Source organism: Ranitomeya variabilis, chromosome 3, assembly GCF_051348905.1.
Source record: "Ranitomeya variabilis isolate aRanVar5 chromosome 3, aRanVar5.hap1, whole genome shotgun sequence".
NCBI lineage: Eukaryota > Metazoa > Chordata > Amphibia > Anura > Dendrobatidae > Ranitomeya > Ranitomeya variabilis.
In genome coordinates, this window is record NC_135234.1 from 558,340,478 (window position 1) to 558,366,578 (window position 26,101).

The 26,101-nt window shown below is 42.2% G+C and overlaps 1 long non-coding RNA gene across 1 annotated transcript; it reads left to right on the plus strand.

The window, feature by feature from the left end:
* The first annotated feature begins 10,050 nt into the window (after positions 1–10,050).
* Positions 10,051–11,690, plus strand: LOC143818383 (uncharacterized). The gene is made up of 3 exons (XR_013224505.1): positions 10,051–10,504; positions 10,579–10,656; positions 11,112–11,690. It is a non-coding gene; the product is annotated as an uncharacterized LOC143818383 (long non-coding RNA).
* Positions 11,691–26,101: the final 14,411 nt, after the last annotated feature.

Below are 26,101 nucleotides of genomic sequence, written 5' to 3' on the forward strand. Positions count from 1 at the left end.
GTGTCAGCAGATGAAAAACTGCTTTTTCCTGTGATGCTCAACATTATTCCCCTCCATGGTAATGCTTTACACAAGGAAGATTCACATTAAAGAAGAAGTTAAACAGTGGGTGAGTGTTCAATTTTCCTGTTTGGACTACTGTTACTCTAGACTCTTACATGTAATGTTCTGGTGTAGCAAATGCCATTTAATGTTCAGGCACAAATAAGTAAATATATACAGTGTGGAAAATAAGTATTTGATACACTGCCGATTTTGCAAGTTTTCCCATCTACAAAGAATGAAGGGGTTGGCAATTTTTATTGTAGGTACATTTCAACTGTGACAGAATCGCATAATCTAAGAATAAAAAAACTGAAAATCACATTGTATGATGTTTAAATAATTAAATTGCATGAAATAAGTATTTGATCACCTACCAACCAGCAGTAATTCTAGCTCTCACAGACCTGTTTGTTTTTCTTTAAGTAGCCCTCCTACTCTACACTTATTACCTGTATTACTTGCACCTGTTTAAATGTGTTACCTGTATGAAAGACACCTGTTCACACTCTCAATTAATTACACTCCAACCTCTCTTCCATGGCCAAGACCAATGATCTGTTTAAGGACACAAAGGACAAAATTGTAGACCTGCACAAGGCTATCACAGTTTACAGGGCAATAGACAAGCAGCTTTATAAGAAGGCAACAACTGTTATTATGTTATTATTATTGTTATGCACAATTATTAGATAATAGAAGAAACACAAGATAACTGTCAATCTTCCTCCGTCTGGAATTCCATGTAGGATCTCGTCTTGTGGGGTAAGAATGATTCTGGGAAATGTCAAGAATAAGCCCAAAACTACATGGGAGGATCTGTTCTATGACCTAAAGAGATCAGGGACCACAGTCTCAAACATTACCATGAGTAAAGGTACCGTCACACTAAGCAACGTCGCGGCGATATGGCCAGCGATCTGTGACGTTGCAGCGTCCTAGGTAGCGATATCGCTGTGTTTGACACGCAGCAGCGATCTGGATCCCGCTGTGAAATTGCTGGTCGCTGCTGGAAGGTCTGCACATTATTTGGTCGCTAGGTCGCCGTGTATCGCCGTGTTTGACATTAAAAGGAGCGACGCCAGCAGCGACAGCGACGAGGATAGAGAGGCGTGTTTTATTATAAAAGGTGACGCCCTCATCCGCGACGACCTGAGAGGGAACTTGCAGCAAAATCTATTGATGATGGCTCGGCGTAATATCTGTGAGTGACGTCATGTGACTGTAAACGCTGATTGGCCACTGCAGGTACATCTGTAGCTGCGTTCCGAAATATAAATCGTGACTCTACTCAGTCCTTTTATTTACGATCACCTGTACGTCCTGTCCGGAACGTTCCACCCTGCGCCTCCAGATACAGAACTTTTCAACGTCTTCGATCTTCCAGCTTCTTCAGCCACACGGGAGCAACCTGTCTGTGACGTCCGTCCGCCCGCATCTTCCAAGGCTCACGGTAGCGTCCTGTTTGAAAATCAAGAACTTTGCATCGTCTTCATTCTTGATATATATTTTTTTTTTACAGCCTCTTTACAGTTCATACAGCTTTTCAATGGTAAGTGATATTTTTATTCTGTTTTTATTATCTTTTATCAGCAGTGCATGTATATGTGTATGTTTCTTAACAAATCCACTTTGGTGCTGGGTGGGCGGCAGTTTTTTATGCTTTCGCTTTATGGAAAAGATAACATATGGACTTTAGTGATGGCTGTCAGCCATTTACAGGTTTGACTATATTTAAAGGTTAACTAATAGGTTGAACCACTTTTTCAAGCGACAAAATGGCAGTTAATAACTGGAAAAAACACATGGCCCACCCACAAAATGGCTGCCATCTGCTTAAGCACATGGCTCTGGGCCACCATTATATGCTGATGGCCCCGCACAGGATATATTTTTTATGTAATATACAACTGTAAACTGTAACTTATCTATTTCTTTCTTTCAGATGTCTGCCAATGAACAGGAATTTGTTAGGGAATTCATCGAGATGTACCGCTCCCTGCCCTGTTTGTGGAAGATCAAGTCTTCTGATTACAGCGACCGCTACAAGAAGAAGGATGCCTACGGAAAACTGATGGCCGTGTACAAGCAGCATCATCCCACTGAGACGGTGGATGAAATCATTGTGCGGAAGAAGATACACGCTCTACGCACAGTGTACAAAAAAGAACTAAACAAGGTGGAAAAGTCCGTCAAGTCTGGGGCCGGAACCGATGACATCTATGTGCCCAAGTTGTGGTACTATGATCTGATGGAGTTCACTCGGGACCAGGAAATCCCTCGGCCGTTACGGAGCGTGTCAAGCTATTGTGCACCAGCAACCCAAGAGATCCTGCCAGAGTCTCCTGACGAGCATGTAAGTACCCCCTAGGTTCCCTGCTTGTAGCATGCCGTGTGTCTTGTGTCTTTATGAGTCTGCACGGTTTCCAATTATAATAATTCACATTTTTCATGTTTAATCCCCTAGATAATAACAGTTGCCACTTCCTGTTCAGATAAGTATGTCCAAACAGTCCTTCCCTTTTAAATGCTGTCTTATTTTAAAAAGTCAAACTTAAATGTAACGTTTGTGTCTTCTGCACATTCGTATAGTATAGCCCGCCAAAAGTAGTTCAGCACAGCTCTGTAAGCCCTGTGGTTTGCTACATAGAGAACTGTTCCTCATAGCTTACCACAGACGTCCAGAGGTGTTGGGGAGGTGGGGGCTCTCTAGGGCACATTTGTTTGAATATTATTGAATATTTTTTTTTTTTTTACTTTACTCGCAGGTGCCTCCTACACAGCTTCAAGAACCGCAAGGCAATGATGGCGAGACACCTCGGTCCTCCGTAAGCCCGTGTGTCGAGGAGCAGACATGTTCACAGCGACCATCGCGCAAAAGAAAGGCGACTGGAGCCCCACCTGTGGATCTACTGTCACTGGCCACCGACATCATGAAGCAGCATGCCAGTAACCAGCTCAACGGATTCCCATCGTTTGTTGCGGATCGTTTAAACAATTTGGACATAACCCAGCGAAGCCACGCGGAGAGGGTCATGTTTGAAGTTTTGACTGCGGCAGCAGCAGGAAAACTGACAGAGACATCAAAGTTTACCTGCACCGAACATGAGCCCTCTGGCCAGGCTTTTTGGGGACAGCAGCAAGGGCCCATGAACTGCACTCCTGTCCGCAGACCAGCCCCACATCGTTTCCAGTTCAGGACTCCTCCTCCTCGTTTTGGTGACTTCTCACAAGACCACTCTGCGCCCACACAACAGTTCAGCGAGATGGACACCTACTATCAAGATCTGTAGGGTTCTCGTCTTAAAAAACTTTATCCTTTCATAATATGTGGTTTTGTTTTTTTTGGTCTTCTATCTCGGACTTATTTTATACTAGTTTCTGTTCATGAGTGTGCCAAGCATTAGTTGGCTTCTAAAACCTAGTGTTTTTTTATATATATATATATATATATATATATATATATATATATATATATATATATATATATATATATATATACACATACAATTTTTTCCTGCCATCTAATGCTCGGCACGCTCTTTCCTATATAATTTACGCTGCTGTTCATTAAACTTTGATAAACAATGACTCAATTCATGGTGGGTGGGGGTGCGATTGTGTGTGGTTCTATCTTCTGTGTGTGTATTTTGGGGGTGGGGGAGGGATTGCGTGTGCTGTTATCTTGTCTGTTTGTGTGTGCTAATGGGGTTGGGGGACTGATTGTGTGTGTTCCTTGTTTGTGTGTGCTAAATGGGGGGTGGAAGTGATTGTGTGTGGTGTTATCTTGTTTGTGTGTGCTAATGGGGTTGGGGGGAGTGATTGTGTGTGTGTTCCTTGTTTGTGTGTGCTAATGGGGTCCGGGGACTGATTGTGTGTGGTGTTATCTTGTTTGTGTGTGCCAATGGGGTTGGGGGGAGTGATTGTGTGTGTGTTCCTTGTTTGTGTGTGCCAATGGGGTCGGGGGACTGATTGTGTGTGGTGTTATCTTGTTTGTGTGTGCTAATGGGGTTGGGGGGAGTGATTGTGTGTGTGTTCCTTGTTTGTGTGTGCTAAATGGGGGGTGGAAGTGATTGTGTGTGGTGTTATCTTGTTTGTGTGTGCCAATGGGGTTGGGGGGAGTGATTGTGTGTGTGTTCCTTGTTTGTGTGTGCTAATGGGGTCGGGGGACTGATTGTGTGTGGTGTTATCTTGTTTGTGTGTGCTAATGGGGTTGGGGGGAGTGATTGTGTGTGTGTTCCTTGTTTGTGTGTGCTAATGGGGTTGGGGGACTGATTGTGTGTGTTCCTTGTTTGTGTGTGCTAAATGGGGGGTGGAAGTGATTGTGTGTGGTGTTATCTTGTTTGTGTGTGCTAATGGGGTTGGGGGGAGTGATTGTGTGTGTGTTCCTTGTTTGTGTGTGCTAATGGGGTCCGGGGACTGATTGTGTGTGGTGTTATCTTGTTTGTGTGTGCCAATGGGGTTGGGGGGAGTGATTGTGTGTGTGTTCCTTGTTTGTGTGTGCTAATGGGGTCCGGGGACTGATTGTGTGTGGTGTTATCTTGTTTGTGTGTGCCAATGGGGTTGGGGGGAGTGATTGTGTGTGTGTTCCTTGTTTGTGTGTGCTAAATGGGGGGTGGAAGTGATTGTGTGTGGTGTTATCTTGTTTGTGTGTGCCAATGGGGTTGGGGGGAGTGATTGTGTGTGTGTTCCTTGTTTGTGTGTGCTAATGGGGTCGGGGGACTGATTGTGTGTGGTGTTATCTTGTTTGTGTGTGCTAATGGGGTTGGGGGGAGTGATTGTGTGTGTGTTCCTTGTTTGTGTGTGCTAATGGGGTTGGGGGACTGATTGTGTGTGTTCCTTGTTTGTGTGTGCTAAATGGGGGGTGGAAGTGATTGTGTGTGGTGTTATCTTGTTTGTGTGTGCTAATGGGGTTGGGGGGAGTGATTGTGTGTGTGTTCCTTGTTTGTGTGTGCTAATGGGGTCCGGGGACTGATTGTGTGTGGTGTTATCTTGTTTGTGTGTGCCAATGGGGTTGGGGGGAGTGATTGTGTGTGTGTTCCTTGTTTGTGTGTGCTAATGGGGTCCGGGGACTGATTGTGTGTGGTGTTATCTTGTTTGTGTGTGCCAATGGGGTTGGGGGGAGTGATTGTGTGTGTGTTCCTTGTTTGTGTGTGCTAAATGGGGGGTGGAAGTGATTGTGTGTGGTGTTATCTTGTTTGTGTGTGCCAATGGGGTTGGGGGGAGTGATTGTGTGTGTGTTCCTTGTTTGTGTGTGCTAATGGGGTCGGGGGACTGATTGTGTGTGGTGTTATCTTGTTTGTGTGTGCCAATGGGGTTGGGGGGAGTGATTGTGTGTGTGTTCCTTGTTTGTGTGTGCTAATGGGGTCGGGGGACTGATTGTGTGTGTGTGTGCCAATGGGGTCGGGGGACTGATTGTGTGTGGTGTTATCTTGTTTGTGTGTGCTAATGGGGTTGGGGGACTGATTGTGTGTGTTCCTTGTTTGTGTGTGCTAAATGGGGGGTGGAAGTGATTGTGTGTGGTGTTATCTTGTTTGACCCACATAGATAGATAGACCCAGATAGATAGATAGACCCACATAGATAGATAGACCCACATAGATAGATAGATAGATAGACCCACATAGATAGATAGACCCACATAGATAGATAGATAGACCCACATAGATAGATAGACCCACATAGATAGATAGATAGATAGACCCACATAGATAGATAGATAGATAGACCCACATAGATAGATAGATAGATAGACCCACATAGATAGATAGATAGATAGACCCACATAGATAGATAGATAGATAGATAGATAGACCCACATAGATAGATAGACCCACATAGATAGATAGACCCACATAGATGGATAGATAGACCCACATAGATAGATAGACCCAGATAGATAGATAGACCCACATAGATAGATAGACCCACATAGATAGATAGATAGATAGATAGACCCACATAGATAGATAGACCCAGATAGATGGATAGATAGACCCAGATAGATGGATAGATAGACCCAGATAGATGGATAGATAGACCCACATAGATAGATAGACCCACATAGATAGATAGATAGATAGACCCACATAGATAGATAGATAGATAGATAGATAGATAGATAGATAGAACCACATAGATAGATAGACCCACATAGATAGATAGACCCACATAGATAGATAGACCCACATAGATAGATAGACCCACATAGATGGATAGATAGACCCACATAGATAGATAGACCCACATAGATAGATAGATAGACCCACATAGATAGATAGACCCACATAGATAGATAGATAGATAGACCCAGATAGATGGATAGATAGACCCAGATAGATGGATAGATAGACCCACATAGATAGATAGACCCACATAGATAGATAGATAGATAGACCCACATAGATAGATAGATAGATAGACCCACATAGATAGATAGACCCACATAGATAGATAGACCCAGATAGATGGATAGATAGACCCACATAGATAGATAGATAGACCCACATAGATAGATAGACCCACATAGATAGATAGATAGATAGACCCACATAGATAGATAGACCCACATAGATAGATAGATAGACCCACATAGATAGATAGACCCAGATAGATGGATAGATAGACCCACATAGATGGATAGATAGACCCACATAGATAGATAGATAGACCCACATAGATAGATAGACAGAAACATAGATATATAGATAATAAAGGAAAGCGCAAGGGCATAGGATGCTGTTGACTACGATGATTCTTAAGTTAGATGGAGAACAACAGTATGTGCATAGATAGATATTTTTATTAATGTACACATTGAGACATACAAATTAATTGCATGGGGCATCATCAAGAAAATGGTACACGAGAGCACATAAACCCTTAAAAATGTCGAACAAAATGCATAGCACAAGTGAAGCACTACTGCTGGAGATGCTGCCATGGGACAGCCCCTGGGCCATTGAAAAAGTCACAGTACTTGTCCCTGCAAATCGTTGCATCATCAGAGTTCCTTCGGGCTCCAAGACTTTCCAAGCCTGAAACCCTGTGCTCGTCTAGACGCCATTCGCCCTGGGTTACATTTCCGTTTGCAGGGTCAACAGAGTCACCATATTGTGGAGGGCTGTATGCACTGGCATCACGGCGGCGTAGAAAGTTGTGCAGAACACAACAGGCAAGCACCACAGAGTCAATAGACGACAGTTTCATGTTGACAGCAGTGTGGAAAACACGAAATCGGTTAGCCATAATCCCAAAAGCATTCTCCACAACGCGTCGAGCTCTGGAAAGTCTGTAGTTAAAAATTCGTCGCTCCGGTGTCAGAGTTCTCTGGGAGTAGGGCTTCAGAAGGTTAGGATGCAGTGGGAACGCCTCATCTCCGACAAACACAAAGTTCATGTTTCCACTTGTGTCGCTGTTGGGCGGCAAATTTAGTTTGTGTTCTTTCAAACGGTCCCCAAAATCGCTGTTCTCAAAAACTCCGCCATCAGACACTCTCCCATTCATCCCAGCAGCAACAGTTATAAATTCATAGTTAGCATTAACGAGGGCCATGAGAATAATGCTGAAATAACCCTTGTAATTATAAAAAAATGAGCCGGAGTGTGGTGGTTGGGTGATGCGGACATGTTTCCCGTCCAAGGCCCCACCGCAATTTGGAAACTGCCATTGCTGCTGAAAACCATCTGAAATCTGTTTCCAATCCTCCTGGGTCTCCGGGAAAGGCATGTAAGTGCGCTGTAAAGCTGAGACAATAGCTTTACATGTCTCTGGGATGATGACGCTGAGCAGGGATCGGGAAATAGCTGCACAGTAATGCAAGTCTTGCATAGACCTGCCAGTCGCCAGGAACCGCAGCGTGACAGCCAGTCTCTCATCCACAGGGATAGCAGCTCTCATCTTGGTATTTTGCCGCCTGATAGATGGTTCCACAGCAGCAAGTAGCACATTAAAGGAATCCTCCGACATTCGCAGGTAGTTCCGGAAATCATGCGGGTTGTTCTCCTGCAGTTCCCTTATTAGGCCCATATGGGACAATTGATTCCTCTTCTGCAGCCACTGTCTGGTCCACATGCGGCGCTGTCGCTTTGCACGAGAGATCCGCGCATGAGCCTCCTGCTGGCGGTGAGCTTCAACCAACAACGCAGCCGCTAGCAACACAGGGACATCATTCATAGACATTGTAACCTAGAGTAAAAAAAAAAAAAAAAAAAATTAACATCAGCACAAGACAAGCAAAACTGTATAGTTATGTTCACACATCACATAATTGGTGCTTGCATACTTGATATATGTAACATAGACATAGCAAAGATGTTAAAACATGGAATGATGACCGCTACGGATTGAAACGGGAACGCAAAACAGTCTGTTCATAAGCAGGATCCACAACCGCGACGCTGTGTATATCGACGACGCAAACCGCGACGCTGTGAAAAACCGAAGACGCTATAGCGATGCGGATCATGCGCCATCACGCCCCGTGTGTAGTACCGCCCCTGGGCGTGCCGTCTAGCCTGTTTCCCTGCAAAATGGCGGCGCGCCAGCGTTCTGCACCCATGGGGCAACCAGAGTTGATTTTTTTTGTGGGGAAAATGGATGAGCTGGACTACGAAGGCCACCGGAGTGCACCGGCCCACCTGAATCTGCACAAGCAGGGTGTGCTGCGCCACATTTCGCAAAAAATGTTGGAGCGGTTTGCGATACGCCGCAGTGCTCTCCAACTGCGGAAAAAGTGGGCAGACCTGCGGTACAAAAACCCACAAATGCTGGCCCAGTTGCGGGCCGAGGCAAGAGCTGGTAAGTACAAATATGGTTGAATCAGGAGACGCGCGGTGACGAGAGAGGGGGATCGGGAGAAGCGTAAAGCCGTTAGCCGCTCACTAGTGATGCAATGTGGGTCTATCTATCTATCAATATGGGTCTATCTATCTAATCTATCTATCTATCTATCTATCTATGTGGGTCTATCTATCTATCTATGTGGGTTAATCTATCTATCTATGTGGGTCTATCTATCTATGTGGGTCTATCTATCTATGTGGGTCTATCTATCTATCTATCTATGTGGGTCTATCTATCTATCTATGTGGGTCTATCTATCTATGTGGGTCTATCTATCTATCTATGTGGGTTAATCTATCTATCTATGTGGGTCTGTCGGATCACCACTCAAAAGCACTCCCCCTAACCAATTTAAACACACACACAAAAGAGAGCACCACATACAATCCCTCGCCCACCCCATTAGCACACACAAACAAGATAACACCACACACAATCACTCCCCTGACCCCATTGGCACACACAAACAAGATAACACCACACACAATCAGTCCCCCGACCCCATTAGCACACACAAACAAGGAACACACACACAATCACTCCCCCCAACCCCATTAGCACACACAAACAAGATAACACCACACACAATCAGTCCCCGGACCCCATTAGCACACACAAACAAGGAACACACACACAATCACTCCCCCCAACCCCATTAGCACACACAAACAAGATAACACCACACACAATCACTTCCACCCCCCATTTAGCACACACAAACAAGGAACACACACAATCAGTCCCCCAACCCCATTAGCACACACAAACAGACAAGATAACAGCACACGCAATCCCTCCCCCACCCCCAAAATACACACACAGAAGATAGAACCACACACAATCGCACCCCCACCCACCATGAATTGAGTCATTGTTTATCAAAGTTTAATGAACAGCAGCGTAAATTATATAGGAAAGAGCGTGCCGAGCATTAGATGGCAGGAAAAAATGGTATGTGTGTATGTATATATATATATATATATATATATATATATATATATATATATATATATATAAACACTAGGTTTTAGAAGCCAACTAATGCTTGGCACACTCATGAACAGAAACTAGTATAAAATAAGTCCGAGATAGAAGACAGAGCCCCCACACAATGCAGAGTATTGCATCACTGTGAAGAGTGCTGTCTATTTTCTAAATATGTACGTAGGTTTTGCAACAAAAAATTTTGGATAGCCAGCTATTTTTTTCTCACCAATGACACCGAGGGAATCGTATACTTTTCGGTGTGTAAACATTGTGTTGCTTTAATGTTTGTGTAGAGAGACGGCGCAGTCAGCTGGCACCCGGTCACAGCAGCACATCTGCCACGAGCGTCAGCCCACAGCCCGGCCCGTCACGTATGTTAACCATCAGTCTTTTTTGTTTTTTTTAACGGAAAACGGTAAATTACAGGGGAGCTGAAATATTGTATACATTGCAGATGCAGGTAGGAGGACCAGGGGAGTTCGAACCCCTCCTTCTGCCTCAACTCCTCCAGCTGCCATAACGCCTTCCCCAGACACAACCCCTTCACCGGCCTGTACACCACCGCTACAGCAAGTGTCCTCCTCCCCCGGGTCTGCTAACTTTTCGCCACAAGGCAGCACAGGAGCATTGGGTAAGTGACCCAAACTGCCAGCTGTTCCCCACGGCGTGTCCAATTGTTAACCTGATTTGTATTATGTTCCGTAGTTGGCGTGGCCCAAGCGAGGGGCTGGGAGCTGAGCAGCAGTAGCAGTTCAGGGGAAGATGAACCGGCATCACATCTCCGTAAGTAGACAGACAGTGGGAGGGGGTATTGGTGGGATGTCACATTTGGCATAAAAAAAAATAAAAAAATAATAAAAAAAATAAAGTTTGCCAATCACAGAGCTAAAGTTACACAGAGACAAAACTACTTGCCATCGATCACGATCAAGCCCCCCCCCAAAAAAAAAGAAAAAAAAAAAAAACCACTGCATACATACTCACATTCAGATGTCTGTTACGTCCCCCGGGGTCCAAAACAGCTTTCGGCAGGTGAACACAAGTGCGTATTAATTAAACGCAGCATGTTAATTTTTAGCACTGTGTAGCCGAAAAATTTTATTACATCCAGTACTATGTCCCAGACAATAACGCATAGAAATGAGGTAGAGCAGTTGCGGATGTTACACGGAGCGTACTAAACACTGCAAATACCCAATGTGTCAACATACCCTTACTGCTACCTCTTCTAACCACAGAAACAGCCACCGTGAAACAGCTGCTGACCAGGCACAAGCGCCTGGAGAAATCTACAGGGCGCCTGCTGGAGGCAGCAAAAGATATTGCGGAGCAGGTTAAGCAACAGGGGCGCACGCTCCAGCGCCTCATTGCCCACCAGCGGTGACGCCGTGGGAGTTTTTTTTTTTTTTTTATGTTATTTTATAATTGTGTTATTAAAAAATTTATGTTACCGTTTTTTTGTGTGCTGATATCATTAACAAGCGGAGCAGGCCAGGGCCAGCCAAGCCAAGGCAGACACAAAAGAAAAGAGTTGGTTTACCCTTACATATAGTCTGCGCACAAAATGCACGGTCAGCAACAAAGAGTAGGTTTAGCTTTGCGTACATTTTACGCTGAAAATGGCTGCCAGCAAAAAAGTGTTTGCTAACCACCTCCTAAAGTGCCTCCATCTTGTGCGTCCGCTTGCCTGATGCACAACAAGTCAGCCAGAGATGTTACATACATCATTAAACCTACTACATTGATAAACATTACTGCATAGCAAACACAAGGAAAAGAAATAAAAAAAAAACACAGAAACATAGTACTTACCGTTGAAGAGCAAGAAGAGATCCAGCCACAACCAGAAAATGGTTTCTCCAACAGCTGCCGGTGTCTAGACAGATTCAGTGCCTTTTCTATCAGGGCGCAAGTGAGATCCAATGAAGATGCCAACAATATACTATGTATGGCGATTACAAACAGGACGCTCCCGGGAGAAAAGGATCGTAGATGGAGGGGCGTTCTGAACAGGACGCTGGAAAGGCACAACGAGACGATAATGCGTGCAAATATAAAAGTCTTGTATCGCTGCAGAGTCGCGGTTTATATTACAGGACGCCGACGCGTCATATCCTGGGGTGTCGCCCTATACTAAAACACGCCTATCTGGCTACACTACAACGCCCCTTTGGGTGTGTCAAGTCAACACACTCTGGCTGTTTGACATGGGGCGAGCAACCAGCGACAGCGATACATTGGTTGCCGCTACGTCACTGGATCGCTCCTGCATCGCTCTGGCGTTGTTGTGTTTGACGTCTCTACAGCGACCTAAACAGCGACGCTCCAGCAATCTTGTTTCGGTCGCATCGCCGGCCATATCGCCGCGACGTTGCTTAGTGTGACGGTACCCTTACTCACTATGTCATCATGGATTAACATTCTGCAGGCCACACAAGGTCCCACTGTTCACACCAGCACATGTCCAGTTTGCCAGTGACTAGGATGCTTGAAGTATGCCAAAGACCATCTGGATGATCCAGAGGAGGCATGGGAGAAAGTCATAATTTCAAATGAGATCAAAATTGAACTTTTTGGTATCAATTCAACTCGCCATGTTTAGAGGAAGAAGAAAGATGAGTACAACCCTAGGAACACCATCCCAACTGTAAAGCATTGTGGGGAAAACATCAAACTATAGGGGTGCTTTTCTGCAAAGGAGACAGGATGAATGTACCATATTGAAAGGATAGATGGGGTCAAATATAGTCATATTTTCACCAACAACCTTCTTCCCTCAGTAAAAGCATTGAAGATGGGTTGTGGCTGGGTCTTCCAGCATGACAATGACTAAAAACACACAGCCAGGGCAATTAAGGAGTGGCTCTGTAAGTAGTATTTCAAGGTCCTGGAGGGGCCTAGCCAGTTGCCAGATCTGAATTTAATAGAAAATCTTTGGAAGGAGCTGAAACTCAATGATGCCACATGACAGCCCTGAAACCTGAAAGATCTGGAGAAGCTCTGTTTGGGGAAGTGGCCCAAAATCCCTGCTGCAGTATGTGCAAACTTCTACAGGAAACTACAGGAAACGTCTGACCTCTAAAACTGCTGACAAAGGATTCAATAACAAATATTTAGCTCTGTTTTTCTATTGTATCAAATACTTATTTAATGCAATAACATACAAATGAATCATGTAAAAATCATGCAATGTGATTTTCTGGATTTTTTTTCAAGATTCTGTCTCTTACAGTTGAATTGTACCTACAATACAAATTACAGACCTCTCCATTTTTTTGCAGATGGGAAAAGTTGCAAAATTGGCAGTCTATGAAATACTTATTTTCCCCAGTGTAAATAAAAATTTTATTCATTCCATATTGAAAAACCACTACTTTCCTGGACTCTGCACTCGCATGGTGTTTGGAATGATTAGTATTGTAACATTTATAGAAAAATGCTCTTGCTTCTAATGATATACAATTGTGATATTATCTCCTCCTACGGCCCCCTCCACGTCTCCTGGTGTACTGGCCTGTCTCCTGGTAGCGCCTCTAGCCTCTGGACACTACATTGACAGACACAGCAAACCTTCTTGCCACAGCTCGTATTGATGTGCCATCCTTGATGAGCTGCACTACCTGAGCATCTTTTTGGGTTGTAGAGTCCATCTCATGTTACCACAAGTGTCAAAGCACAACCACCATTAAAAAGTGACCTAAACATCAGCCAGAAAGCATTGGTACTGAGATGTGGTCTGTGGTCCCCACCTGCAGAACCTCTCCTTTATTGAGTGTGTCTTGATGATTGCCAATAATTTCCATCTGTTGTCTATTCCATTTCCATGTATCCCCAACCCCCTGAAGATGGCTGGACCGTCATTGTAAATACATCATTGTAAATACACACCTGTACTTTGTATCTCCCCCACCTCATTGTAGATGGTAAGGTCTCACGAGCAGGGTCGTCTTATTTTGCTTTAATTATTGTATTGTTAACGTTGTTATTTATGACTGTTGTGTTTGAAACTGTTAAACTATAAAGCGCTGCGGAATATGTTGGCACTATATAAATAAAGATTATTATTATTATTATTATTATTATTCCATTTGCACATTATTATTATTATTATTCCATTTGCACAACAGCATGTGAAATTAATTGTCAAACAGTGTTGCTTTCTAAGTGGACAGTTTGATTTCACAGAAGTTTGATTTACTTGGAGTTATGTCATATCCTGCTATATTTACCTGGCAAAGACTGTTCCTAATTAAGCTTTTCCAGATAATTTAACCCTATGAAAGAGAGCTACTAAGTAGGGGTATCAAAAGACTTCAAGAATTATGAAATGACAAAATTAAAATACAAATATACATGGATATATGATACCTGAGACAATATACAAATAAAGTATAACAAAAAGAGCACAAAAATTGTGTATTTAAAATCTATATACTAAATAAAAAACATAACATCTATCTTAACTCATAATGATAGAAAATGTCATGCTGCATGTTCACACCACGTGGTGCTCTGTTTTGCAACATCTATATCCACCAGGACTCCCTATTTATATGTTTCCTTTTGTGATTTACTCCTCAAATTGGTTTAAAGCTTTCTCTATTCCAACAATTCTAAAAATATCAGTAATGCTGAGAAGTTATGACGGTCAATACAATGCTTTGAAGCAGCAGAGTTTTTTAACCTCAGTTCATTGTCGGCATCTGATACATGCCTTCTGGTACATACTTTTAGCAGACCAGTTGTGCAACTTTCATATTGTAGGTTTCAACTAATGCATGCAATAAGGTACAGTACAAATTTTGTATTACAATTAATATGTGTTTTAATACTGCACTGTTGATTTTAAGATGTTATTAAGTTTTTTTGTCTTGGAATAACATGAGAATGTTTCTTTTCACAATGATTTTGTCACAAGTTAAAAATAATTATGGTCACCTCAACCTCTCTGAAATTCATGCAACGAGGACCAGACAGATGACAACGAGGAACAGAAGGGTTTGAAAGGTGAGTGTTAAGGTATTAGGATTTTTTAAAATACTGATGGCCTTTTATGATTCAGAAAAATGGCGGCCATCTTGTTAAATCTACGCAAGAGTGAATTTCAAAAATGTTTGGGTGAATGCACATTTTGTAAAATTCATACAATTAAATGCCACTCAAATGCAGATGCTCATATATATGCTTCCAGAAGAAGCCCACGCAAAATGGGTAAGGGCAACCTTTGGCATGTAGGTGTCTGTTGACATTGGTATAGTAACACAATTTATGTATAATTGCCTTATATATTGTTACATCTCTTTACTATTTATAGGTACTGAACAATTTCTGTTGGCCTGATTATTTTTTGTTGTGGCACTAGTGATATTTGAATGGGACTTTAAGTCATCCTTACTTTTTTCTGAATGGGCCATTATTGATACTTGTTCAGTTCTTATATAAGATTATTTATTTGCACTGGCACTTTATTTTTCTCTTGCCATAACTTGCTCCCCATCCTTTGAAATTAAGGTGGAGCTAGTATGATACACCTGTTCTTTTTCACTTTTCAAACTTTGTCTTTAAAGGAATTGTTTATTTTATTGTGTTTCTATTTTATATGTATTTTCAATAAATGTTTACATTGTTTTTATATGTAGGATCTTTGTGCTCTCTTCTTTTTTCATTTTTTGGTTACGTGTTTGAGAGTTCCCTATGCTATTATAGCATCCTATACCACTTGGATTGGGATAGTATGGAATAAGTTGCTTGTTTACTAAGTAGCATTGTCAACAGTTGCTTCATGTTTCTCAGGAATTGCATGCCACTTCTTTTCGCTCAGCTCCATCCCACCAGGTGCCTATCATCTCTTCGACTTTTCATGACCTATGTTCTATAAACTTAGTTATTTCCAATCTCAGGACAGTTTTCTTGATGTTGTACACACCAATTTCTCTGCAGGTTGCCAACGTCTTGCATAGTCTTGTTCCATGTAGTGTTCAAAACTGGCCTCTGCGGTCAAGGTAACACATCTCTTCAAGCGAAACTCCCATTTGCCTATACTACCTTGTTATCCTACGATCAAACGTTTCCTCACTACAAGTCCCATTTTGCATTCATCGCTGCTTTAAGACATTTTTCCTGCTGTGAGATACCATACTGCTTTTATTTCTTTGTTATAACAGTGATTAACCATTTCAATGCTGAAAGAATTCAGACTGCATTTACTTCTGCTATAAATATATTTAACCACTGACCTGCTGGAAGATAGCAGACTGCATTCCTGTGATTAACAGCAACTAAGCTGTAATGTACGAGTCACCGTCACTGCTCCCTTGCTCCCCAGAGCTACCCACACACCTGGCTCTGCTTCATCTAAGCAACTAGCTCTGCTTATTTGTCTGCAATCTTTCTCACCCAACTGCCCTGTTCCTTGCTCATTAATGTGTTGTCTGTCAAGACCCAACATTACCTGTGGTCCATTTTGCTCCCCAAGACATAAGGCTTAAGGAATCTACCTCACTATATGAGTCCTTAACAAATTATGTTTGGGTCCAAGCTTTACTTAAGCACATGTCAAATACCCAGTTGACTATTTCTTGACCATATGATTGATAAAATCATCAGGTATCATAATATGGCACAACACTAATTCTGTTAAGATTCAACTAACAAAAAAGTTAGTTATTTTTTTTATAATTATACCAATTTTTTCAAATTTGTTTTAACTTGGTACTTATTATATTGCAAGGCATTGTACATTCTGACTTTCTGACACACAATTCATTTTTTTAATTTATTCTGCTGTTAGTGTGTTGCTGTATTCATTAAACATGATGATTATATCAGTCATTGGCAAGTTATCAAAAACACAAGCGCTCATTGTAAAATCTTTAAAAGTATTTCACATTTAGAACTCTGGTTTTCATTTGGAAGCTCTGATGTATAAAATATCATGACAGCTACATCAATTGCATTCATTTCTTTTTGAAGTTGATTATAAAATTTAATTTCATTATGTCTCCGGGTTCACCAAATTAACTCTCAGAATCAGCATCCCTTTTTTCTCCGTATGTAATACAATCAAAATATAATGAACCTTTTGACAGATTTGCTGCAAAAAAAGGACTAAAAATACTTTTTTTATTGCAAGGAAACTGATGTTTGAGTAATTTTTTAGCATACTTTTGACTGGTGCAAAAAGTTGTTGCTGGATGCTTCTAGGTTATTGAAAATAAAATATTCTCTTACACCCCATAGGGAACATTTACAAATCTAAATAAAATGAAATACTGCTACAGTTTGTGCTATACTTTACATGTCTTGCATCCATTTGATTAATCTGCATTTTATTTTTAATAGTCCAACAGGGATAATGACTTGGCACAAAGCTCATGTTTCTTAAAGAGGACCTTTCACAACTTTTGACCTTATAAACTGCATATTCCTGCAGATAGTAGCAGCAAGAATGTAGATACAATTTTTTTTCTCTTCACATGTTGTGGAGATATGAGGCCCCAAAATTACTGGCAAATAATGTATTACGTTTTCAACCATCATTTGTCATTTCTATTAGCTGAAAGGATGTGCATTTTCAACCCATTATGATGCTGTCAATCATAAACAAGCAGCAGTACAGGGATTAAAAAGTTGGTACCCACAGTTCTAACTGTAATGTAACACCCTAAGAGCTGGTCAGATCGATGCCAACATGATCATATGAGATTTTATCTGTCTCACATGACTGTAATCATAGCTTTCAACTGTCCTAGATTCAGCAGGACTATTCTGCTTTTGGAGGGCTCAGTCCCGCCACATCAGAGATTTGTCCCAGCTTCTAAATGCTCAATTTTCTCTGATGTCTTCAGCGCTCCATAGATCCTCCTCCGTGGGTGAGTCTGCTTCTCTCTGCTCAGTGCATACATTAAATTATATGTTCATTGCTTCTTCTCTTGTGATCATGAATCCCAGGAGTCAAACTCACATACCAATGTTCATCGGCAGCAGCTTTATCTATTAGCCACTGCTCATAATGATAAACAGGAAAATTTGGTAATATTGACCTGAATTGTAGGCAGTGAACCGAGACGAAGATGATATTTTTATATAGAGAAACTGTATTTTAATGTTCCCTGAATACTGAGGTGAAGAAAAAGTCAGATTTTTTTTGTACCTTTAAAACTACTAAAATAATAAAAAGCAATTAAAAAAAAGTAATTTTTTTGTTAGTCTCCCCTATAATCGAATCCACAACCCTTAACATTACAGGCAGGAGCTAAAACTAATGAGCAACAAGCTCTGATGATGTAATGGAGAGTAGTTTGTGTACTGGATCTGTACTGAAGGCTCTGACTCCACAAGCACATCGTACATTATGAAGAGCAGAGTATTTCTATATATTTGTATTCTAGAGGAAAAATAAAAGATTTTTTTATCCTATAAAATTACTAAAAAATAATAAAAAAACACTTAAAATATTATAATTTTTAATGTGCTTTTCTAAAAAATAATGAGCATCAAAAACCAGCAAATAACATGGACATATTTAGTGCCCTTGTAATCATAACAACCCACACATCACAGTGATTAAATTATTTTTGTAGATCGGTATATGGTACAAAAAAATGGCATGATATTTTTCTGTATAACCCCTTAAAAAATCAAAATGTAATGCCGAGGCTGTGTCCACATGTAGCATAAATGCTGCATTTTTTCTACTGCTTTTTTCTGCAGATATCCTCACTACTCAACGCAGAAACGATCTGTTTATTGCGTGCTTGATGTATTTCTTTTATGCATGTTCCACCATTTTTCATTTATTTATGCAGATGGGAATCCGTGTTTTTAATGCTTTTTTAATACTTTAGAAAAACTTTGATTCCTGATCTTAAAAATTCAACAACATTTTTTTTCTTCATGCGCTTTTTCAGAAGTCTATAGAGAAAATATGCACCAAAACAGCCGAGATCAGAAACATCTTTAGACGCACTGAGGGCGGAAATTTCATGGAATCACATCCAGCTTGGTTATACATTTAGATTGAGTTCAGATGTAACGTAAATATTGCTTTTTTTGCTGCTTTTTTTGCACAGGAATTCTGCTGTGTTTAACTGTCCAAGCAAAAATTTTGTGAAGACTAAACCCGCTGGGCATCTGAACACGATGCTGAATTGTGCAGTTATGGTGCTTTTTTCTCTACAGGGTGGGCCATTTATATGGATACACCTGGGTGGGCCACTTATAAAGTTGGATCCAAAATGGCCAACTTCATAATGGCCACCATGGTCACCACCCATCTTGAAAAGTTTTCCCCTTCCCATATACTAATGTGCCACAAACAGGAAGTTGAAATCACCAACTGTTCCAATTTTATTTAGGTGTACCCATATGCATGGCCCACCCTGTATATTCCATAGAAATGGCCCACCCTGTAGAAGCTTCTATGTGGAGCCTTAAAAAATGCATGTAAAAACTGCAGTTACCATACTTTTTAAGTGCAGAATCAAAACTTTTATGTACTATGAAAAGCAGTTAAATATGCAGCTTCATATCTGCACCAGAAGCACATCAAATAAGGGGGAAATTGCAGCAATAAGCAGAGAAAATTCCAACTGTCATGGATACGGGGCACATTCCCAGATCTGTGCCTGTGCCCTGCATCTTCGGTTGCCTGATGGGTGTCTCTCACTGCAACCAACCCTCTGACATCTCCTTTTTCCAGAGTAGAAAAAAATAGTAAATGGATGTGAATTGGGGTGTGGCCAAAATTTGCCTCAGTTTGTCCCTCTTTCTGATCTTCAAAAGTTGTGAGGCATACTGTAATGAAAATGTCTTCATAACTGCACAAACAGTATTTCTTAATCATAGTAGGATTGCCGTTGTCAGCTGTTCCCACAATGCTCCTTACTTTGGAGCGCTGTGCCCTCTGCCTCCTCTACCAGTGAGTCCCTTCCTTCTGGGCAACAAATCACAGATCAGATAGCCTGGTCTGCTCCTAGCATCTAACACAGGTCAACACCTTGATAACAACTTCTTAAATGCAGTCACAGACCAGGGAGTGTGGCTTGTCATGCTTTAAATGAAAGCCATGCTCCCTGAGCAAGCCTCATGTCCTGTGTAATTCTGTGCTCCATCTGCCCCACCCTTGTTATCTCTGCCTACTGCTAATTCACATCTGTGAAGTCAAAGATTCTCTCCAAGCTCCTGTAAAAAGAAGGCTATGCAGATGCAACTTGTAGAACATAACAGAATTGTAGTGAGCATGTCACATGTAAAGAATACAACTAAATTCATTGCAGCATTAATACGTGTCATTAGAATACATGCATGCAAGGACCGTTAGGGGCCAACTGCAAAAAGCATATGCCAAACCAAGAAAACAAATTAGCAGTCATAGAGTCCCATAAAAATTGATAAACTTTATTCAATATTTATTAAAACTAGAAAAATACAGGAATAATAGCGAAAGTGGGAAAAATTGCGCGATCACAGCGACTGCACATCAAAAGGGGCTAAAATTGACCAGCCACCCCTGCATAACTAAAGTAACATACAGCTACAACAGCACGTATCTCATGCTAAGAAATACATATTATAACAAATGCAGCATAATCTAAATGGTCTGCATAGTAGCAGCAATCAGAGTGAAAGAATCATGGTACCATACCTAGTAGGTGCAGGAGTGGAGGGCCAATAGCCCACCCCGACGCGTGTTTTGGAGCATCTGTGAAGTCAAAGATTCTCTCCAAGCTCCTGTAAAAAAATCTCCTGTAGAAAGAAGGTTATGCAGAGGTAACTTGTGTCCATCTATAGTCTATTCCCTGCTGTACCCCCTTAATAGAATCATACATGCCTCCCCACAAAATAATCTTGAAGCTATACCTTTAAATGGCTAACAAAAATAAAATAAATGATGTTACAAAGCAAGCTTTCAAGACTTCTGGGTCCCTTCTTCAGGCATGGTATAACAGAGTTTCTGAAGAAACACAAATATATTCACAAACACAAGTAAAAAACAGAGGCATGGTATAATAATTGAACATTTAAATAAACAAACAAACTGAGCTCAGAAAACAAATCCAAAAGTGGATTAGGTTAGTGATGTGAAAGTTTTATAGTCTCAATATCCAAGTAAGATCAGAGGTCTGGTGCCCTTCTTTGGAGCAGATTCCTCAGTTTCCATAAAGAGTCATAAATTCTCCTTACAGACTTAGTCCTGTTTGGATTGAATCAATCACTCTAATAAGTTTGTATTTCCAAACCCTGTGATGTTTTTGTAATATAAAATTGCCTTTTGATATGACACTGTTGATATTGCTAATGTTATGTCCTGGACCACAGAAATGTTTTGGCCACCGGTAATTTTTTTTATATGTAATTGTGTGGTGATGATGAGACTTCATCCTTGCTCTTAGTTTATGTCCTATTTTTCCCACACAGAGGCCCCCCATAGGACATATAGTGCACAGTATTAAATACACCCCATTGGAAGAACATGTGAATGTCTCAGGAATCTTATAGTTCTGACTCCTGATGTCTGTTGGGAATCTGTATCCTGTCTTTGGTCTCTACACGAGAGCAGGTTGTGCTCTTCACATTGTCTAGATTATTATTATTATTATTATTATTAGGCCATTTATTCCTCTCACTGTATGAGGGCATTGAACTTCGGATCATGATGTTTCTTAAATTTGGAGGACAGCGCACAGTAGAAGGAACTGCTGGGGTTATTTGTCTGACAGTCTACCTCTGTGATAGATACTGTAGCAGAGGTCTTAAGTATGAATGTGGGAGGAAGAGCAGTGCTAAGATGGACATAGGCTGCCTCTTCTTAGCTTGGTCATGCCTGGAAAATGGAAAGAAGCTCTGGTTTCACATATTTGAATCATCAGTAGGCAGAGATCACAGGAATTGCCACGAGTGGGATTCCCTTTGCCAGGTCAGATTGGGAGCCTTCCGTTATGCGCTAAATAATAGTCCCTTGCTTCTGGTGGCTTCTGTCAAGTTCCTCTCTTACTCTCTGTCCTGGGACAGTACCTGCATGGTAGGCAATGCGAGCCATTTCATTGGGGTCTCTATTCACAATGACTCCAGGCTCTGGATGTTGCTGTACCTCAGGGTGTAGTGTGGGCAAGTCACTTTGAATTTCCTGCCCTCCCGTTTTGCCATGGGATATGTAGTTCCACACAGCCTCGGGCTCCCGGTGCCCAGTTTCTGTGCTTCAGCTTAGAGGGAGCTCACTCTCAGCTCTCCTCCAGCTCTTGACTTCTCCTGTGCTTCTTCACTGTTCCTTGTCTGCTCCAGACAACCTAACTCCTTCTTCAGATCAGAATGTATATCTATCTAGGGAAGCTCCCCTGAAACCAGGTTTAGAGCTCCCCTTCTTGCCTTGAGTCAGAAAGTGTTGCATGTACAGATTACCTGCCAAAGGGATCCTCCTCTGTTGTGATCCGCTTTTTGGCTCCCCTGGTGGTGGCTGGTGGTACTGGAGACTTGTGTGTGCTTTTCTGCCTCAGCTCACCTGCTTCCATCAGTTTTGGGAGTTCCCTATTTAGCCTTGCTCTCCAGTCACTTCCTTGCCGGTCATCATTGTAACCTGAGTCATTCAGTTGCATGTTCCTGCTACTAGTCTGCTGATCAGCTAAGTGGACTCTTGTCCTTATGGTTTTGTTTTTCTTGTCCAGTTTACAGTTTTGTCATTTCCTGTTACTGGAAGCTCTTGTGGACTGAAATTGCCACTCCTGTGTCATGAGTTGACACAGGAGTCTTAAAGTAATTTCAGGATGGGTTTTTGAAAGGGTTTTTCAGCTGACCGTGAAGTCCTCTTTTGTATCCTTCCTCTATCTAGTAAGTGGACCTCGCTTTGCTAAATCTACCTTCATACTGTGTATGTCTTTTCCTCTGAACTCACCGTTAATATACGTGGGGGCTACTATCATCTTTGGGGAATTTCTCTAGAGGTAAGCCAGGTCTGTTCCTTCCTCTTCCAGGCGTAGTTAGTTCTCCGGCTGGCGCATGGCATCTAGGCAGCCGTAGGAATGCTTCCTGGCTACTGTTAGTTGTGTGGTAGATTTAGGTCACGGTCAGCTTGAGTTTCCATCACCCGAGAGCTAGTCTGTTATTTTTGTGTTTCTGATGTTCCCATGCCATTGGGGAATCATGACAGTATGACCGGCCACTGATAAAGTAATTGGCGGAAGAAAGGAGAGTAAAAGAAGTCTGTAGATTTTTTTTTTTTTTTTTTTTTTTCCTCTCATGTTTGCTACTTAGTTAGCTCAGTTGTATTTCTGCTCTATTTACAGCCTTGCCTTTCTCTCCTTCTAATCCTTGAATGGCTCTGATCTCTCCGGTTTAAGGATGGACCCTCAGAGTTTGGCTGCAGGTTTAAATAATCTTGCTACGAAGGTTCAGAATTTACAAGATTATGTTATACGTACTCCTATTTCTGAACCTAAGATTCCTACACCAGAGGTATTTTCCGGAGATAGATCTCGGTTTCTGAATTTCAAATGTAATTGTAAATTATTCCTTTCTCTCAGACCTCACTCCTCTGGAGATCCTGTTCAGCAGGTTAAGATTGTGATTTCTTTGCTGCGAGGTGACCCTCAAAATTGGGCATTTTCATTGACACCAGGGGATCCTGCGTTGCTCAATGTGGATGCGTTTTTTCTGGCTTTAGGGTTGCTGTATGAGGAACCTAATTTGGAGATTCAAGCTGAAAAAGCTTTAATAGCCCTGTCTCAAGGGCAAGATGAAGCTGAGATATACTGCCAAAAATTTCGTAAATGGTCTGTGCTTACTCAGTGGAATGAGTGTGCCCTAGCGGCAAATTTCAGAGAGGGCCTTTCTGATGCCGTTAAGGATGTCATGGTGGGGTTTCCTACGCCCACAGGTCTGAATGAGTCCATGACAATGGCGATTCAGATTGATCGGCGTTTGCGGGAGCGCAAACCCGTGCACCATTTGGCGGTATCTTCTGAAGGGACGCCAGAGAAAATGCAATGTGACAGAATTCTGTCAAGAAGCGAGCGGCAGAATTACAGGCGCAAAAATGGCTTGTGCTTCTACTGTGGTGATTCCGCGCATGTTATATCAGCATGCTCTAAACGTACTAGGAAGGTTGACAAGTCTGTTTCTATTGGCACTTTACAGTCTAAATTTCTTCTGTCTGTAACTCTGATTTGTTCATTATCAGTTATTACCGTGGATGCCTATGTGGACTCTGGCGCCGCTCTGAGTCTCATGGATTGGTCCTTCGCCAGGCGCTGTGGGTTTGATTTGGAGCCTCTGGAAGTTCCTATACCTCTGAAGGGTATTGATTCTACACCTCTGGCTTGTAATAGATCACAGTTCTGGACGCAAGTGACTATGCGTATGACTCCAGACCATCAGGAGATGATTCGCTTCCTCGTGTTGTATAATTTACATGATGTTTTAGTGCTTGGATTACCATGGTTACAATCTCATAACCCAGTACTGGACTGGAAAACTATGTCTGTGTTAAGCTGGGGATGTCGGGGGGCTCATGGGGACATACCTTTGGTTCCTATCTCGTCATCTATTCCCTCTGAGATTCCTGCATTTTTGTCGGATTTTGGGGATATTTTTGAAGAGCCTAAAATTGCTTCTCTCCCTCCCCACAGAGAGTGTGATTGCGCCATAGATCTGATTCCAGGCAGTAAATTTCCAAAGGGTCGTTTGTTTAACCTATCTGTACCTGAGCATGCTGCCATGCGAGAATATGTTAAGGAGTCCCTGGAAAAGGGACATATTCGTCCTTCTTCATCACCTTTAGGAGCTGGGTTTTTCTTTGTCTCTAAAAAGGATGGCTCGCTGAGGCCTTGTATTGATTATCGACTCCTGAATAAAATTACTGTCAAATATCAGTATCCGTTGCCGCTGCTTACTGATTTGTTTGCTCGCATAAGGGGGGCTAAGTGGTTCTCCAAGATTGATCTCCGTGGGGCGTATAATTTGGTGCGAATTAAGCAAGGGGATGAGTGGAAAACCGCATTTAATACGCCTGAGGGCCACTTTGAGTATTTAGTAATGCCTTTCGGCCTTTCTAATGCGCCTTCAGTTTTTCAGTCCTTTATGCATGATATTTTCCGTGAATATCTGGATAAATTTATGATTGTGTATTTGGACGATATTTTGATTTTTTCTGAGGACTGGGAGTCTCATGTTCAGCAGGTCAGGAGGGTTTTTCAGGTCTTGCGGGAGAATTCTCTGTGTGTAAAGGGTTCTAAGTGTGTTTTTGGGGTTCAAAAGATTTCCTTTTTGGGGTACATTTTTTCCCCTTCTTCTGTTGAGATGGACCCTGTCAAGGTTCGGGCTATTTGTGACTGGACGCAGCCTACTTCTCTAAAGGGTCTTCAGAAGTTCTTGGGCTTTGCTAATTTTTATCGTCGATTTATAACTGGTTTTTCTGGTGTTGCTAAGCCTCTTACGGATTTGACTAAGAAGGGTGCTGATGTTGCCAATTGGTCCTCTGCCGCTGTGGAGGCCTTTCGGGAACTTAAGCGCCGCTTTTCGTCTGCCCCTGTGTTGCGCCAGCCCGATGTCTCTCTCCCCTTTCAGGTTGAGGTCGATGCTTCCGAGATCGGAGCGGGGGCGGTTTTGTCGCAGAAAAGTTCCGATTGCTCAGTGATGAGACCTTGTGCGTTCTTTTCTCGAAAATTTTCTGCCGCCGAAAGAAATTATGATGTCGGTAATCGGGAGCTTTTGGCCATGAAGTGGGCATTTGAGGAGTGGCGTCATTGGCTTGAGGGTGCTAGACATCATGTGGTGGTTTTGACTGATCACAAGAATCTGATTTATCTTGAGTCTGCCAGGCGCCTGAATCCTAGACAGGCGCGCTGGTCGTTGTTTTTCTCTCGGTTTAATTTTGTGGTCTCATATCTACCAGGTTCTAAGAATGTGAAGGCGGATGCCCTTTCTAGGAGTTTTGAGCCTGATTCCCCTGGTGATTCGGAACCTACAGGTATCCTTAAGGATGGGGTGATATTATCCGCTATTTCCCCAGATCTGCGACGTGCTTTGCAAGAGTTTCAGGCGGATAGACCTGATCGCTGTCCACCTGGTAGACTGTTTGTTCCTGATGATTGGACCAGTAGAGTCATCTCGAAGGTTCATTCTTCTACGCTGGCGGGTCATCCTGGAATTTTTGGTACCAGGGATTTTGTGGCTAGATCCTTCTGGTGGCCATCTCTGTCTCGTGATGTGCGTGTTTTTGTGCAGTCTTGTGATG